Source organism: Littorina saxatilis, linkage group LG16 (genome assembly GCF_037325665.1).
Source record: "Littorina saxatilis isolate snail1 linkage group LG16, US_GU_Lsax_2.0, whole genome shotgun sequence".
Lineage (NCBI taxonomy): Eukaryota > Metazoa > Mollusca > Gastropoda > Littorinimorpha > Littorinidae > Littorina > Littorina saxatilis.
This window is the reverse complement of record NC_090260.1, coordinates 42,989,298-43,007,402: the sequence shown is the minus strand read 5'-3', so window position 1 is coordinate 43,007,402 and position 18,105 is coordinate 42,989,298. Positions and strand designations below refer to the sequence as shown.

Here is an 18,105-nt window from a genome sequence, read left to right as displayed (position 1 = left end):
ATTAGACAGATACCTCATTCAAAATCACGCTGCACCCCCCCCCCCCCCCCTCCATGTGTATTTATTGTATAATTCTCATTAATAGATCTTATCCAAAAAAAAGCATAACTGAATGTGTAAATTGTAATATTGTTTGTTCATCTATTAGTTGCCTCCCTTCAAATTTATTTTTGAACAATTCCGAGAATACAATTTTAACTATAACTCAATAGTCAATGTCATACATAAAACAAGGAAGATAAATTGTGTAGAGATCTCGATTCCTTATTTTCAAATTTTGTTGTGAAGGATATCACTATGCAATGTCATTAACAATTGCATCAAAATTATCTCCCTTGATCTCTCTTGCACAAGACATTTGTTTCAACTACATGTATTTGTTTGTTAGATTTGGGAGATTTTACAGGAATGAATCTAACAATCAATGACCTAGATATTTCTACATTGTAAAAAAAAATCTGCTGGAGGTATGATGTGTGTTTATGTGTGTTTTGAGTGTGATTGTGTGTGTGTGTATATGTGAATGTGACTGTTTGCGTGTGAATGTGTGTGTGTGTGTCCGTCCGTCTATGTGTCAATCTGGATCAAAGTGTATGTGCATGTCTATGCGTATGTGTGGTGTATGTGTCTGTCCGTCTGTCTCTGTGATTCTGGATCAAAGAAAGTGTATATGCATGTCTATGGGTGTGGTTGTGTGTGTCTGTGTCTGTTTGTGTGTGTCTTTCTGTGTGTATCTCTTCGTTATTATTTTATTGGCAAGACAGAAATCAGAAATTTTGAGAGTCTCAGTCTCCCTCCTACACATATTCACACGGACACACATACCTTACATAAACGATGGAGACGCAACGCACTACGTCTGCCGTTAAATTTAATCATGCACCGCCAACAGAAACATAACGATCACTTGCCTTCATCACTTTTCTTTTCCGTCGACTTTGAGTCTTTCTCCGGTTCGACACTTCTTCGTATGCAGCATTCAAATTCTTCTTCACATTGATAAACGTTAGTGGGATCCCTGACAGGACAGAATCCTCCAACAACCTCCGACTCGGACGATAACCGAGTTCGGATTCGAACAAGGGAGCTGTGAACTGTTCTGCAAATGCATCATCTGCAAAATGGTGTCCACTCGATGGTCTTTTGGTTGTGAATAAACCGTTTCCACAAAGTCAATCCAAGCTTTCCTTCTGTGAAAGACTTGAGGGAACCCGTGAGTAAGCTTACTTATTCCCGGCATGTTTGCATGGATAGTATTGCAACCGTAAACGACGCAGAAACGATCTACTCATGCTGACTCGTGTTTTTGTTTGCAGAAAGTTAGATCTAGATCCATGGAGAGGGCGCTGCTTCCGCTCCCACTCCCATTCCCATCTCTACGTCATCTGCCGACGTTTCTATTTTTAGCATCATCGTCTTGTTTCAGCTGAAGGCTGGCAGGTGCGAGCTTTTACGGACTTTTCCCACTCGCTGCGTCTGCTCCTCGCATCTTCGGGCCTTTGAAGGGGTGGGAATGGAATGCATCTGGGTGTATGTTTGCGTTGGTAATAAGGGTTTTGGGTTGAAAAATGGGGTTTAGATACACTTTAACAGAGAGAGAGAGAGAGAGAGAGAGAGAGAGAGAGAGAGAGAGAGAGAGAGAGAGAGAGAGAGAGAGAGAGAGAGAGAGATCATAATCAACTTTATTACGTCAGGATAAAGGTTTTAGGCTTAGCCTCATCTTCCAACCTGTCCTTGCAGGCCCCCTAATTCCCATTTTGAAAACATGTATACATGACTTTTTCAGATTAAAAATCTGTCGGCAATGTGGAAAAGAGGTTGAACTGGTAACAGGAACAGTGAGCTGGTTGATCAACTTGATGGCATGGCTGTACCAAATCATTCAATTGGAACGGAACCGACAAAAACACCAATGTTTCCATTCTTCTTTGTGCTGAAAGTTTACACTGACAGGGACAACAAGTAAGTGACATTTTAAACTCTTGTCTTAAAGCCATATGTACTCGATGACTATACACGCTAATTGCTTTACCAACAGCTGGAGACATGCTAAATTAAGTTCCCTGCAAGATATTGTGGTCTAGGACCCCTTAAATGTTGAGATATTTGAATTTTTATTTTGATCTAGATCGTCCTATTTATAGATTTGCCAACAGAGGGAACGTTGACGCAAGGGAAATAACTCCGCGTCTTTGTTGACATCCTCACTTTTTCAGAGGCTAGAACAAGCTGTAATGCATGTATATGGTCCGCGCATGGCGACATATCGTCATTACATGGTCTTATGGTGCGTTTGACATCGATTATGGGCAAACTACACTTTGTAAACACGGGAGCGTGTACACATGCCTTTAAATTACCCGTACCACTTGTATAACACACACACACACACACACACACACACACACACTGACACACACACACACACACACTGACACACACACACATATTTAAACATCAAGTTTTTCTGTTCACTTTCAGTGATGGACGGCCTATCTGGTGGCCTGTAATTATTCCAGTGTCTTGGGGGCACAAGAGGCAAAACTGTTTGATGTTACTTTTTGTGTTTTTATTTCTGCATGCTTTATTTGGATTACTAGAAAACCTCTTTTTATTCCTTTGTGCAAATCTATTTGACCTTTATTTATCTTTTACTTTTAGTGAAAAACAAAACTGCCTGAGTTGGTGGGGAAGCTTCTGGACTCCAGGTCAAAAAAACAGTCGGCAGGGTGATGACAGATGGCTGTACCAATGAGTCATTCAGATAGAAAAGGAAGCAGACACCAAGGATTCCATTCTCTGTGCTGAAAGTGAAATTGTGAAAAGTTGTACTCTTTAACCAGTAAGTAAATTATTAACAACAAATTATAAAATTTCATTTCAAATTTAATGTAATTTGCAATACGGTACTAGCATAGCTGAATTTGGTATTTATGATCCACTTTTGTGTAATGTTTGCAACACACACACATACATTCAAATATAAACTGCGTCTGAATCAGTGATGGACATTTCTTGTTTGATTCACTGTCTTGGAGTTTGATCAAATTTTCAAACAAATTTTGCTTTTCTTGGGTGTGTGTTTGTTTTTGTTTAGCCCTTAATTGTGATGCACAGACAGACACACACACTTAAAGACACACTCACTTTTAGGACCTTGCTTTTTTCATATTTTCTGTGAATAACCTTTGTGAATCATCAATCAACGGCCTTTTTAAGACACCCAGGGGTCCTTTTTAAGGCCTATTTTTCTCAGATATTTTGAGGTCTAACAAGGGGAGTTCCACTGTATGAGCAAGCCTTAGTTCTATGTTTAAGTATAACAATGGGTGAAGTGCATCTGACTTTATATTTGTCATATCATTTTAAAAGCCCCTAAAAAGTTTTGTTGATCATCATTCTAAAAATACAGTCATGAAATTTCTGGCTGGATACTCAGTCCTCTCTTGTGTTACAGATGCTGTGAAGCGACAGGAGGTGCTCCTTCAGCAGATAAGGACAACAACAAAGAGTTTTGTATCACTTTATGGAACTTATTATATCTTTCAGGGTCCTAAATGGAGGGTTTCACTGGAGCAGTGACCTTTGGACAACAAGTGCAGGGTGTGTTTGGACCTCCTGGATCAACATGTGTGCAGAACTGCTTAGGGCTTGAACTTCATGGGTGTGTGTAGGAAATTTCATATTAGATTTTGATATTAACATATTCCTGTGGTGCTATATAATTTAAATTATATGAGTAAATGAATATGTCTGTATGAATGTACGTATTTGCTGTGTCATTGTGGCATATCTATAGACCTATAGCAATAACAAGACATACATGCTGTGAATATATGCTTTTATGCTCTCCTTGTACAAATCTGAATTAACTGAAATTTTTCTTAATGGCCAAGCACAGCCAGCTCTTTTCGACCTTTACATAGGGCCACAGTCAGAGATTGTAGAGTACACAGAGACCATTCATACTTCTTTGCGCTAAGGTAGGACTGCAGGTTATGTTTTTATCACGGCTTTGTCAACATACTGTCATTTCTGTCCGGCTGACAGTGCTGCAAACATTCATTGGATTGAAAATGTGTTTGTTATTGTTTGTGAACATCCTTTTTTAAAAGACCTGGAAAAAAGCCCCAGAACAGATTATATAATACATAATAATATGTAATTGAATTTAAATTTTCTTTTCAAATCAGTGTCTTTTTACAAACTAGCCTTTGTTATTTTTGTGAGTTTAAGTCAGATATCAACACATACTGAATGCATAGTTCAGTCTTAGACTTAGAGTGGGAGAATGTTTGAGGCTTAAATTGCTTTTGACAACAACAAAAGTTCCCGGTTGAATCGAGAAGCTCCCCCAAAATAATTTTATTACACATGCCTAAAGCCAGCATAGTGCAAGCAGATTTATTTGTGTATGTGCTTGTATGTACAAAGACAGATAATTTGTACAAGTGTTGGCTCTTCATTTTTAATTATTTTTTCAGGATCCTTGGGGGGTTCCACTGTATCTGTGACTTTAGGACAACATATCGAGTTCTGGTGGTTTTTTGACCTAATGGATCAACATATGTGCAGACCTGCTGAGTGCTTGAGGTAAATTGGTGCATTTAGATATATATTGTTTTGCCTACCTGAGAGATACCACCCATGTGTCATGATGTGATAAATGAACCATCTCTTCACAGGCGTGTCTATCATGTAAATGAGGTTGGTTCAAACAACATGTCTGTCAGGGATGTCATTTTCCATTGCTTATGCAAAATCTCCGAGACAAACTTCATTCTCAAAACACTCGCGAGAAAATGGCAAGCCCAAACGTGTTACGAGAATGACTTTGCATCTGTGACTTTGTAATCATGAGCAGTGGAATATATAAGGTCCCTGCCAGACCAGCTTGCCATGACCTCAATGATATGCCCATATGTGCGTGTATGGTTTAGTTACTACATGGGTTATCTCTCCGGTACGTAGGAATTGAAAACAGAATACTTCATGGCTTGCTGTGTGGCACCAGATTTACACTTACTGCTTTTCAAATATTGAAATATTCACGACGGGCGCATTGTACACGCAAGCACAAGACCAAGTGCGCACGGAAAAGATCCTGTAAACCATGTGGGAGTTCGGTGGGTTATAGAAACACGAAAATACCCAGCATGCCTCCCCCGAAATTAGCGTATGCTGCCTGAATGGCGGCCATACACGTAAAAATCCACATGAGTGAACGTGGGAGTCTTAAGCCCATGAACGAAGAAACAGAAGAAGAAAAAATATTCACTTTTACTTGTGTAAACCCAGTAACACACAGTAGACTATGTAGTGTTCTCTATTTGTATCATTGAAACGCTTCTGTCCCGTCAATCACACTTTAAATTGCCTTATATTTTGGATGACATATGCCACCCCTTTGGTATTCCACTGATAATAGTTTAATGTTTTAGCTAAATAGTTTCAGCTAATCGCTATGGAGTATGCAAACACTGGAATTATATGCGATGAAACACTCAAGCTGCTTTCTCTTGCTTACAGCTGAGAGCAGCACTGTAGCTCAGTGACTGTCGGGTGGAGGATCCAATTCTGCCTGTTTCCGACATAATGGATCAACATGAGTGCAGACCTGCTGAGCGCCTTATCTTCTTGGGTGTGTATAGATGTATATACATTAAAGGCACAGTAAGCCTCCCGTAAACCATCACAGAGCTCCCCGAGCGTCTACATACAGTACAAGCATACTTCCATTTGAACGCTCACCGAACGGGAACATCCTGGCTGCTTTCTGTCGAGCGTGAAAAATTTTCAAAGAATTTATTTTCGTGGACTTGGTCCTCTACAACAATGGCGCCTCGTTTTGGTGCTGGACGGCTGTTATGAATATTCAATACCGGAAATCACGCCCGGACAGTAAGCCTCCCGTAAACCATCACAGATACTGTCAGGCTTTTACACACAGTACAAACACCCTTCCATTTGAACGCTCACCAAACGGGAATATCCTAGGTGCCCTACGTAAAGAGCGAGCAATTTTTAAAGAATTAATTTTGCCGATTGAACTCAGGTCAAAAATGAGTAACTTCCCTTCGGGTCTCATTCTATCGATGTAAACTGGCGATAGCCGTGGATCGATGATTATCAGAATGTTTTTGGACCGTGATGCGTTTTTGCGCAAGACCTAACTTTTAAAATCTAAATAATAAATTGACAGCTTGTCACACAAACATTCTTTAATCATAAAAGAATTCTTTTTTCATCAAGACAAGATCAGTACAATTCGAAGTTGTGAAAGTTTGAAAAAAGAAAAGCCCGGAAGCAGGGTCACGCAAGGGTCGTAGCAGACGGCGGTTTATGCATATATCACCGTTCCTCTCAACAGTCAAAAACCATTGCTAGAGTTTTGGTGAACCACAGCCGTTTGTTTCGTGCATAAAAACGTGCTATTGTAGATAAGCTCACATGGAGTCGCATTCAAATGACTAACTGACGACTACATTGTGAAAAAAGGGAAACTGGATCACACTGGTTCACGATGGCTCAGGGGTAAGATAAACCACGCAAAAATAAATTATTTGAAAATTGTTCGCTCTTTATGGAGGGCACCTAGGATGTTCTCAATCGGTGAGTGTTTAAATGAAAGGGTGTTTGTACTGTAGTCTGTGTGTAAAAGCCTGACCGTATCTGTGATGGTTTACGGGAGGCTTACTGTGCCTTCAATTGTATTCATAAATTCACACACACACACACACACACACACACACACACATACTGACAAAGACATTCATGCCTGCACACACGCAAGGACAAACATACACGCACCAGCACGTTTCAAACCCCCACCACCACCACCGTCTCAGTCGGTGCAGCTGTTTCGGAGCCTTTAGTCATCATAATACACACACAGACGGACACAACTTTTAAAAGTTAGATGTATATGCACTAAAAGCCACGGCACTTTAAGTTAGGTTTCATTATCATTCTCTTAAAGTTTGGCCCTCTTTGCTTCAGTCTGCATGCTTTCTCATAGTCATACTGCTGTGTCATTGCAGGTTTCATTCCATGCTCTGGTGTGGGTGTCATAAGCAAGAGAGCCTCCTGTTCACTTCCAGCAGATGACTGCATGGTGAAGGACCTTGATACCACTTACAGACGTCAAAGCAGCTAGCTAGATGCCATTGGAGAACAACCAAAACTATTCAGCGGGTGCCATCGGCGAACATAAATACAAGTTACAGAACAGGAAAGCAGATATCACTGGCAAAGGGAACCGGACAGCAGCTACAATAAACTTAATCAGATGCCTGTAGCAAATAATCTGGACACCAATCACAAATCAAACAGATGTGGAGGACAGAGAACATTTCATGTGATTATTGCCACATATATAACCCTGTTTTGAAAAAAAGGGACATAACGCCACACTATATACTTTCTGGTTGCATGCTGAAAACTCTCCATTGGACATTTAGTGAGTTTTGACTCACCAGGTCAGGAGAATGTCACTGATGGGGAGCATAATTAGGCTGAGTTACAATGGGTAGACAGAATTGAACATTGTTGTTTTCTTGGATGGTTTTCGGGATAGACTTTACAAAGTTAACATACTGCTATGGTTTGATCAATTTCAAACATGACCACATTTGGCATTTTTTCAAAACCACATTTTTGACAAATATCAAGGATGTGTTGCGAAAGCATGTGTTCTTATTTTTCTGAAATGTTTTGAAAGCTAGATTTTTGATACTTTACAGGCTATTGAAGTTGGATGACCTGTAGATGTGACCCATGTAAAATTGACCCTCATAAACTTTTAAGTTCACAGAAAATAATAATAATAACAGAGAAATGGTATTATTTTGAATGTGTTTGAAGCAAGATCGTTGTAACTCAATAACCCCCCGCGGGTTAGGGGGAAGAATCTACCCGATGCTCCCCAGCATGCCGTAAGAGGCGACTAACGGATTCTGTTTCTCCTTTTACCCTTGTTAAGTGTTTCTTGTATAGAATATAGTCAATTTTTGTAAAGATTTTAGTCAAGCAGTATGTAATAAATGTTAAGTCCTTTGTACTGGAAACTTGCATTCTCCCAGTAAGGTCATATAATTATGGTACTACGTTGCAAGCCCCTGAAGCAAATTTTTGATTAGTGCTTTTGTGAACAAGAAACAATTGACAAGTGGCTCTATTCCATCTCCCCCCTTTCCCCATCGCGATATAACCTTGAATGGTTGAAAACGACGTTAAACACCAAATAAAGAAAGAAAGTAACTCAATAACTTTATCTGTGTAAGGTCACACACATACAGGGTTAGATGACATCAAGTCAGCTTGATAGTTTGCATTATTCAAGTTCAGATTGGGGTAGAGTTCCGGTCAATAATAGGGACAATCATTGTCTCCTTTGATTGTTCACAGAGTTTTCATGTACTGATGTATGCATGGTCACTTTCAAAGCTAATCATAGAAATTTAACTTGGCTGTAGGGGAGATAATTTTGATAAAATATGTGTTGTGCTAAAGATGAATTCCCACAAAGAAGAGTGCTATAATAAATCTGTTTTGTGCATTTTATCCCAGCGAAGCTGGAGGTATCCCGTGAACGCTATACTGTAATCGATTTGAGAAATGTGCACACCGAATAATACATGATAAAGAAGGATTCGTTGTGCCCGGCTACGTGCTACAGTTGGAGATGGAAGTTCACCAAAAATGGGGACCATACTAACAAAAATACGGTGGGTAAAATAGGCGCCCCCATTTTTTCAGCAAACGCCACCCCAGGCCGCTTTGGACGGGTAGAAATTCCGTAGTTTCCAAGTCTATGGATAAAGCTCGCGTAAGAAGAACACGTCACGGTCGAAAGTCTTTGACGTCAATTAATGCATCATGACGTCATGCCTCCCTGTAGTCTTTCTCTCTCGCGCAGTGTGTGTGTTTGTGTTCATTTTGTGCACATGTGTTAGTGTTACTGTGTGTGTGTGTATGTGTGTGTGTGTGTGTGCGCGCACGCGTGCATGAGTCTGTACTCGTATGTGTGTGGTGTGTGTGTATTTGTGTGTGTGTGTGTGTGTGTAGGTGTGAATGTGTGTGTGTGTGTGTGTGTGTGTGTTGCGTGCACACGCGTGCATGAGTCTGTACTCGTGTGTGTGTAAGTGTGTGTGTGGGCATAAGTGTATGTGTGTGCGTGTATGTGTGTTTGTTTGTAAAGGTGTGCATGTCCGTCTGTCCATATGTGCGTATGGGTGTGTGTTTTGTGTGTATGAAGTTTTTTGTTAGAGAGTGAGTGAGTGAGTGTGTGTGTGTGTGTGTATGACTTGGTGTGTGTGTGTGTGTGTGTGTGTGTGTGTATGTGTGTTTGAGAGAGAGAGAGAGTGTGTGTGTGTGTGTGTGTAGGTGTGAATGTGTGTGTGTGCATGAGTTTGTGTGTATGTTTGTGTGTGTATGAGTGTGTATATGTGTTTGTTTGTAAAGGTGTGTGTGTCCGACTGTCTATGTGCGTATTTGTTTGTTTGTTTGCTCAACGCCCAGCCGACCACGAAGGGCCATATCAGGGCGGTGCTGCTTTGACATATAACGTGCGCCACACACAAGACAGAAGTCGCAGCACAGGCTTCATGTCTCACCCAGTCACATTATTCTGACTCCGGACCAACCGGTCCTAGCACTAACCCCATAATGCCAGACGCCAGGCGGAGCAGCCACTAGATTGCCAAATTTTAAAGTCTTAGGTATGACCCGGCCGGGGTTCGAACCCACGACCTCCCGATCACGGGGCGGACGTCTTACCACTAGGCCAACCGTGCCGGTCTATGTGCGTATAAGTGTGTGTTATGTGTGTATGAGATTTGTGTCAGTCAATGTGTGTGTGTGTGTGTGTGTCAGTGTGTGTGCGTGTGCGTGCGTATGTACAGTGTGTGTGTGTGTGTGTGTGTGGGTGTTTGTGTGTGGGTGTTTGTTTGTTTGCTTAACGCCCAGCCGACCACGAAGGGCCATATCAGGGCGGTGCTGCTTTGACATATAACGTGCGCCACACACAAGACAGAAGTCGCAGCACAGGCTTCATGTCTCACCCAGTCACATTATTCTGACACCGGACCAACCGGAGTGTGTGTGTGTGTGAATGTGTGTGTGCATGAGTTTGTGTGTATGTTTGTGTGTGTATGAGTGTGTATATGTGTTTGTTTGTAAAGGTGTGTGTGTCCGTCGGTCTATGTGCGTATTTGTTTGTTTGTTTCCATAATTATCAGGGCGGTGCTGCTTTGAGATATAACGTGCGCCACACAAAAGGCAGAAGTCGCAGCACAGGCTTCATGTCTCACCCAGTCACATTATTCTGACACCGGACCAACCAGTCCTAGCATGCACTAACCCCATAATGCCAGCCGCCAGACGGAGCACCCACTAGATTGCCAATTTTAAAGTCTTAGGTATGACCCGGCCTGGGTTCTAACTCACGACCTCCCGATCACAGGGCGGACGCCTTACCACTAGGCCAACCGTGTATGTGCATATGAGTGTGTGTATTGTGTGTATGAGATTTGTGTGAGTCAATGTGTGTGTGTGTGTGTGTGTCTGTGGGTGTGTGCGTGCGTACATGCGTGCGTATGTACATGTGTGTGTGTGTGTTTGTGTGGGTGTGTGTCTGTTCTATAAGAGATAAAGAGAGAGAGAAAGAGAGAGAGAAAGAGAGAGAGAGTGGGTGGTTTGGTTTGTGTTTGTGCGTGTGCGTAAGTGTATGTGTGTGTGTATGTGTGTTTGTTTGTAAAGGTGTGTATATCCGTCTGTCAATATGTGCGTATGGGGGGGTGTTTTGTGTGTACAGTGAAGTGTGTGTGAGAGAGTGAGTGAGTGCGTGTGAGTGAGTGTGTATGTGTGTACGTGTGTAACTTGGGTGTGTGTGTGTGTTTGAGAGAGAGAGAGAGAGAGAGAGAGAGAGAGAGAGAGAGAGAGAGAGAGAGAGAGAGAGAGAGAGAGAGAGAGGTCTTTCGCTGGGGTATGCAGTGCCTTGGCGTTGCACATCTACTTAATTGTTACTTGTTCTGGTTAACAGGGTTATAAAAAATTGCATTAAAACTGTTTCTGCATTGGGACATTTACCAAAAATCAACAGTTTGGTTACTCACTGTGCAAGATGGACACCTTATCCCAGCGAAGCTGGAGGTATCCCGTGAACGCTATACTGTAATCGATTTGAGAAATGTGCACACCGAATAATACATGATAAAGAAGGATTCGTTGTGCCCGGCTACGTGCTACAGTTGGAGATGGAAGTTCACCAAAAATGGGGACCATACTAACAAAAATACGGTGGGTAAAATAGGCGCCCCCATTTTTTCAGCAAACGCCACCCCAGGCCGCTTTGGACGGGTAGAAATTCCGTAGTTTCCAAGTCTATGGATAAAGCTCGCGTTAGAAGAATACGTCACGGTCGAAAGTCTTTGACGTCAATTAATGCATCATGACGTCATGCCTCCCTGTAGTCTTTCTCTCTCGCGCAGTGTGTGTGTTTGTGTTCATTTTGTGCACATGTGTTTGTGTTACTGTGAGTGTGTGTGTGTGTGTATTTGTGTGTGTGTGTGTGTGCGCGCACGCGTGCATGAGTCTGTACTCGTATGTGTGCGGTGTGTGTGTATTTGTGTGTGTGTGTGTGTATGTGTGTGTGCGTGCGCACGCGTGCATGAGTGTACTCGTGTGTGTGTAAGTGTGTGTGTGGGCATAAGTGTATGTGTGTGCTAGTGGGGCTCGTATGTTGCAGACGCACTCATAAATCATTCACATCTTGCAACAAACATCATACTTTGTGGTATTGTTCCTTATAATTATTTAAGGGATTTCAGATACAGAGCCACTTCAGAAATCGGTTTTTTTGTCTTTGATAGGGAATAAAAGGCTGCATTTACAGCAGACGAAATTCGTACCAAAAGCGCTCAGCAGTAAATATTCCCAACTCAGCAAATGTAAAATTCAATGGTTTACCATGCACCAGAAGTTGTCTGCTGATAACACATGCATGACATCAATACACTTATGGGTATTTTTGTGTTCTGGTATTTAATTTGATCGTTTTTAGAATTTTATATATCCGCAGCATGAAAATTCAAGATGGCGGCCTCCGCAACATTGCGTGTTTTGATTTGAGCGAAAACAACGTTTCTGAAGGTAAGTTTTCAAGAATACGCATCCATTCACCAATGTCACATCATTTTACTGTTTAATTCTCCCCTGGGGTCTGTTATTCATCGGGTGAAGCGCTGAAATGCAGAGTAATCTTGCAATAGCTCATCAAGCTGGATTGTGATGCTGATAGATCTAGATCTATCTGTTGATTACAAGTAAGGAAATCATGATCGCCACGCTGGTGATTTTAAACAGATTAAACGAACTTTGAATAAAAGGCGAGGAGAAAGAGATTGTTCATGGTATGATAAATGATTAGTCCTGCCTACGTTAAGGACTTCCATAAGGTGGGGAGGGGTAGAGTCAAAAACTGAGTGAGGGTAGGCCAGATAGTAGGATGACCAGCTGGAGATAAAAACACTCCACTCCCCATGTCTTTACAGTGTTGTGATCAAACTTTCAAAGACGGTAGGTAACAGACAAAAGCATACAGTGTATGCTAATCAAATGAGATAAGTGGTTTTGAAAAATGAAGAGGTACCGCTCTTTGAGTTTTACAATTTTGGTTTGTTGCTTGTTTCTCATCCTTTTGCTTATTTTAAGTTGACCGTGCATTGGTGTGAATTTTATTTTTACAGGATATATACAAGACACCACATGCCGGTTCCTGGGAACAAGCGTTCTGCATTTATTCCGGTGCCACAGAAGGGAGCCGATTTCACTAGTACTACTGTATCAAGGTTTGTTACCTAATACATCTTAACAGTAAGATTTTTTTATTTGTATTAATTGGAACATGTTTGCACATCATTTGTAAGCGACCTCTGTGAATTTGATGGGTTTAACGTACGAACCCTCACTTTGGTCAACATTCTGTTAGCGACTGTTTGAAGCGAATAAATGTAGCGGTCAGAAAGATTCCAGAATCAGTTGGGTCACTGGAAACTGTGTTTGTTTGTTTTTTAACCTGAAACAGTAAGAATTATACGAATTCATGAAATACAATTTTCTTTCATTTTGGTCTGTTGTGTGAAGACTTGCTAACCCGGCTTTGACCGACTCTCTGAGATAGTAAACATTATTCAAATACATTCAAATAAAAATGTCACTTTTCATCTTTTGTGTGAAGGGTACCACAGGCTGCAGATTTCCTGCACCATGGATGTAGAGGAGGCCAGACAGTCTGCTTCTCATTCCAGCTGTGTTGCGTTTTTTTCTGCTCGTGAAGTGTATCGCCACATTGCCAAAGCCATTGGCCAAGAGAAGTCACCCTGTCTGCCCATTTTGCATAGCCTTACAGGCTGTGACACTATGTCGTTCTTCAATGGTATTGGGGAATCAGAAGGCTTGGGAAGTATGGCAAGCATTTGAAGACGTCACTCAAACTTTCTTCAGGTTGTCTGCTCCTCTTTGTAAGCTGAGTACCACTGACAGGGCAGCACAAGAGCTTTTTGGTGTACATTTGTAGGACAAAACCAGCAACGTACTGGGTGTAAACAGTGCTAGACGGTACCTCTTCAGTAAAAAGAGCTGCCAAATTGACCATAATCCCCTTACAAGTGAGGTGCTGCTGCAGGACATGAGATTGAGAAGAGCCATCTACCTATTAGACTTCCAAACTCTGTGGGCTGGCAGTTCAAGGCTGGAAAGTGGGAGTCATTCTGGACGAGCTTTCAAGAGGTATCCAGCGTGTGCCGAGAACTCATGAGGTGTGCCTGCAAGAAGAGCTGTACAACAAAACGCTGCAAATGCTGCTAAGAAGGACTGCAGAGCACAGCTCTCTGCAAATGTGCTTGCATGCCTGTGAAAACTGTCAGCATCTAAACTGTGCAAAAATATTATTGCACCCATTTTCATACCCCAACTCAAACTTTTATTCCTGTGTCATTTTATTCAAACTGTCTATGCCATTAAAGGCTCGCATCTTCGCTATCTGGCACATTTTTTTTTAACATCATCATTTACGTCGTCAAAATAAGGATACCCTTGACGTGACAAAGAGATGTGACAAAAATTTCGGGTACCTTTTAAAAAGCCGACGACAATTCCTGAGGCACAACTGGGTCACTGTTGTATACGAAGAGAAAGTCAACTTGATTATCCATCCAGAACAGGTTGTTTTATTTCGCCATCTTGCATATTTCTAGTGTTGTGCCATTGTACCTACTGATGTATGTGTCGATCTCACGGATGAGATGTTTATGTGTCAAATTTGAGGGATACCCAAGTCAACTAAAATCCATGTATTTTAGCAATGACCAAGTGGGTTGCGTTGAAACTTTCAGGAATGTGTGTCTACGCACGAGGCGTAGTTCAACCGTTTGAGTACACTTTCAAATCTTCACGAAATAATATTTTAAAAACTGCCACAGGTTTGTTGACTTACATCCCACATATTTTTGACTTCGCATGTATATATGACAGATGGTTGTTTCAAGTACTGCCAAAGTTTCTTTTGAGTATAGACACTTGCCGGAATGTGCTAGTTGTGTAAACACATGAGAACAAACAACGTTTTCGAAATACAGCGATTATGAATTTTAGTCGACTTTTGAGTTGATACATTACATTTTTATCAGTTTTATTTTGGGGGTACCCTTATTTGGGCGGCGGTCAAATAACCCATGTAAAGGCCACCTTTTATCTTAAAAGTGTTCCAGTTAGCCAAGTTGAGTGCCCTCAATAGCATACATTGAATATAACAGCACAGGAATGAATGTTTTCGTTTTGGTATGAAAATTGGTGCAATATATTTATTTTTGCACAGTTTAGGTAATCCACAAATTCTTCAACCCTGCCACCCACACCGTCCAATCATTCTCTGCACCAACAATACATGTATTGTTTTGTTTAAAAATGTGTTTGTGTTAGTTTCTATTGCAAGAGAATGTCTTGTAGCATCAAAAATGCCTAAATACCCTTTTATTGGTGGCCATTTTGAAAATTGTAAAAAAAACTACTGATTTCTTAATTGTTTCACGGTGGCTCTGTATCAGGTTTTGTTAAGCAAAAGCAAATGTCCATTTACGCCAAATTTGCTGTTAATCACATGAAGTGAAATATGCCTAACATACCCAACCGTTTACACTGGCGGCCATTTTGAAAAATTGTTTAAAAACTACCCATTTTTTATTTTTCGCGATGGCTCTGTATCAGGTTTTGTTAAGCACATAAAACTCTTCATATTTGCTTAATTTGGTGTTTGTTGCATGATTTGAATGATTTTGCAACATAGGAGCCCCACTATGCGTGTATGTGTGTTTGTTTGTAAAGGTGTGCATGTCCGTCCGTCCATATGTGCGTATGGGTGTGTGTTTTGTGTGTATGAAGTTTTTTGTTAGAGAGTGAGTGAGTGCGTGTGAGTGAGTGTGTGTGTGTGTGTGTGACTTGGTGTGTGTGTGTGTGTTTGAGAGAGAGAGAGAGTGTGGGTGTGTATGTGTGAATGTGTGTGTGCATGAGTTTGTGTGTATGTTTGTGTGTGTATGAGTGTGTATATGTGTTTGTTTGTAAAGGTGTGTGTGTCCGACTGTCTATGTGCGTATTTGTTTGTTTGTTTGCTCAACGCCCAGCCGACCACGAAGGGCCATATCAGGGCGGTGCTGCTTTGACATATAACGTGCGCCACACACAAGACAGAAGTCGCAGCACAGGCTTCATGTCTCAGTCACCCAGTCACATTATTCTGACACCGGACAAACCAGTCCTAGCACTAACCCCATAATGCCAGACGCCAGGCGGAGCACCCACTAGATTGCCAATTTTAAAGTCTTAGGTATGACCCGGCCTGGGTTCTAACCCACGACCTCCCGATCACGGGGCGGACGCCTTACCACTAGGCCAACCGTGTATGTGCGTATGAGTGTGTGTATTGTGTGTATGAGATTTGTGTGAGTCAATGTGTGTGTGTGTGTGTCCGTGGGTGTGTGCGTGCGTACATGCGTGCGTATGTACATGTGTGTGTGTGTGTGTGTGTGTTTGTAGGGTTGGTTTGTGTTTGTGCGTGTGCGTAAGTGTATGTGTGTGTGTATGTGTGTTTGTTTGTAAAGGTGTGTATGTCCGTCTGTCTATATGTGCGTATGGGGGTGTGTTTTGTGTGTACAGTGAAGTGTGTGTGAGAGAGTGAGTGAGTGCGTGTGAGTGAGTGTGTATGTGTGTACGTGTGTAACTTGGGTGTGTGTGTGTGTATGTGTGTGTGTGTTCGTGTGTGTGTGTGTTTGAGAGAGAGAGAGAGAGAGAGAGAGAGAGAGAGAGAGAGAGAGAGAGAGAGAGAGGTTTGTCTTTCGCTGGGGTATGCAGTGCCTTGGCGTTGCACATCTACTTAATCCCAGCGAAGCTGGAGGTATCCCGTGAACGCTATACTGTAATCGATTTGAGAAATGTGCACACCGAATAATACATGATAAAGAAGGATTCGTTGTGCCCGGCTACGTGCTACAGTTGGAGATGGAAGTTCACCAAAAATGGGGACCATACTAACAAAAATACGGTGGGTAAATTAGGCGCCCCCATTTTTTCAGCAAACGCCACCCCAGGCCGCTTTGGACGGGTAGAAATTCCGTAGTTTCCAAGTCTATGGATAAAGCTCGCGTAAGAAGAATACGTCACGGTCGAAAGTCTTTGACGTCAATTAATGCATCATGACGTCATGCCTCCCTGTAGTCTTTCTCTCTCGCGCAGTGTGTGTGTTTGTGTTCATTTTGTGCACATGTGTTAGTGTTACTGTGTGTGTGTGTGTGTGTGTGTGTGTGTGTGTGTGTGTGTGTGTGTGTGTGTGTGTGTGTGTGTGTGTGTGTGTGTGTGTGTGCGCGCGCACGCGTGCATGAGTCTGTACTCGTATGTGTGTGGTGTGTGTGTATTTGTGTGTGTGTGTGTGTGCATGCGCACGCGTGCATGAGTCTGTACTCGTGTGTGTGTAAGTGTGTGTGTGGGCATAAGTTTATGTGTGTGCGTGTATGTGTGTTTGTTTGTAAAGGTGTGCATGTCCGTCTGTCCATATGTGCGTATGGGTGTGTGTTTTGTGTGTATGAAGTTTTTTGTTAGAGAGTGAGTGCATGAGTGCGTGTGAGTGAGTGTGTGTGTGTGTGTGTGACTTGGTGTGTGTGTGTGTGTGTGTGTGTTTGAGAGAGAGAGAGAGTGTGTGTGTGTAGGTGTGAATGTGTGTGTGCATGAGTTTGTGTGTATGTTTGTGTGTGTATTCTTCTTCTTCTTCTTCGTTCATGGGCTTAGACTCCCACGTTCACTCAAGTGGAGTTGTACGTGTATGACCGTTTTTACCCCGCCATTCAGGCAGCATACGCCGATTTCGGGGGAGGTATGCTGGGTATTTTCGTGTTTCTATAACCCACCGAATTCTGACATGGATTACAGGATCTTTTCCGTGCGCACTTGGTCTTGTGCTTGCGTGTACACACGAAGGGGGTTAAGACACTAGCAGGTCTGCACATAAGTTGACCTGGGAGATCGGAAAAATCTCCACTCTGAACCCACCAGGCGGCAGCGACGGGGATTCGAACTCACGACCTCCAGATTAGGAGGCCGACGTCTTACCACCACGCCACTGCGCCCGTCTTGTGTGTGTATGAGTGTGTATATGTGTTTGTTTGTAAAGGTGTGTGTGTCCGACTGTCTATGTGCGTATTTGTTTGTTTGTTTGCTCAACGCCCAGCCGACCACGAAGGGCCATATCAGAGCGGTGCTGCTTTGACATAGCCTATAGCGTGCGCCACACACAAGACAGAAGTCGCAGCACAGGCTTCATGTCTCACCCAGTCACATTATTCTGACACCGGACCAACCAGTCCTAGCACTAACCCCATAATGCCAGACGCCAGGCGGAGCAGCCACTAGATTGCCAATTTTAAAGTCTTAGGTATGACCCGGCCGGGGTTCGAACCCACGACCTCCCGATCACGGGGCGGACGCCTTACCACTAGGCCAACCGTGCCGGTCTATGTGCGTATAAGTGTGTGTTATGTGTGTATGAGATTTGTGTCAGTC

General features: G+C 42.4%; 2 long non-coding RNA genes across 2 annotated transcripts in view; one reads left to right on the top strand and one right to left on the bottom strand.

Annotated features, from left to right (window-relative positions):
- Positions 1 to 18,105, bottom strand: part of LOC138949675 (uncharacterized) — a 349,293-nt gene that overhangs the window by 169,928 nt on the left and 161,260 nt on the right. The gene's annotated exons all lie outside the window — the stretch shown is intronic.
- LOC138951094 (uncharacterized) lies at positions 1,768 to 7,842 on the top strand. The gene is made up of 6 exons (XR_011450983.1): positions 1,768 to 1,962; positions 2,662 to 2,842; positions 3,550 to 3,664; positions 4,485 to 4,593; positions 5,530 to 5,641; positions 7,041 to 7,842. It is a non-coding gene; the product is annotated as an uncharacterized lncRNA (long non-coding RNA).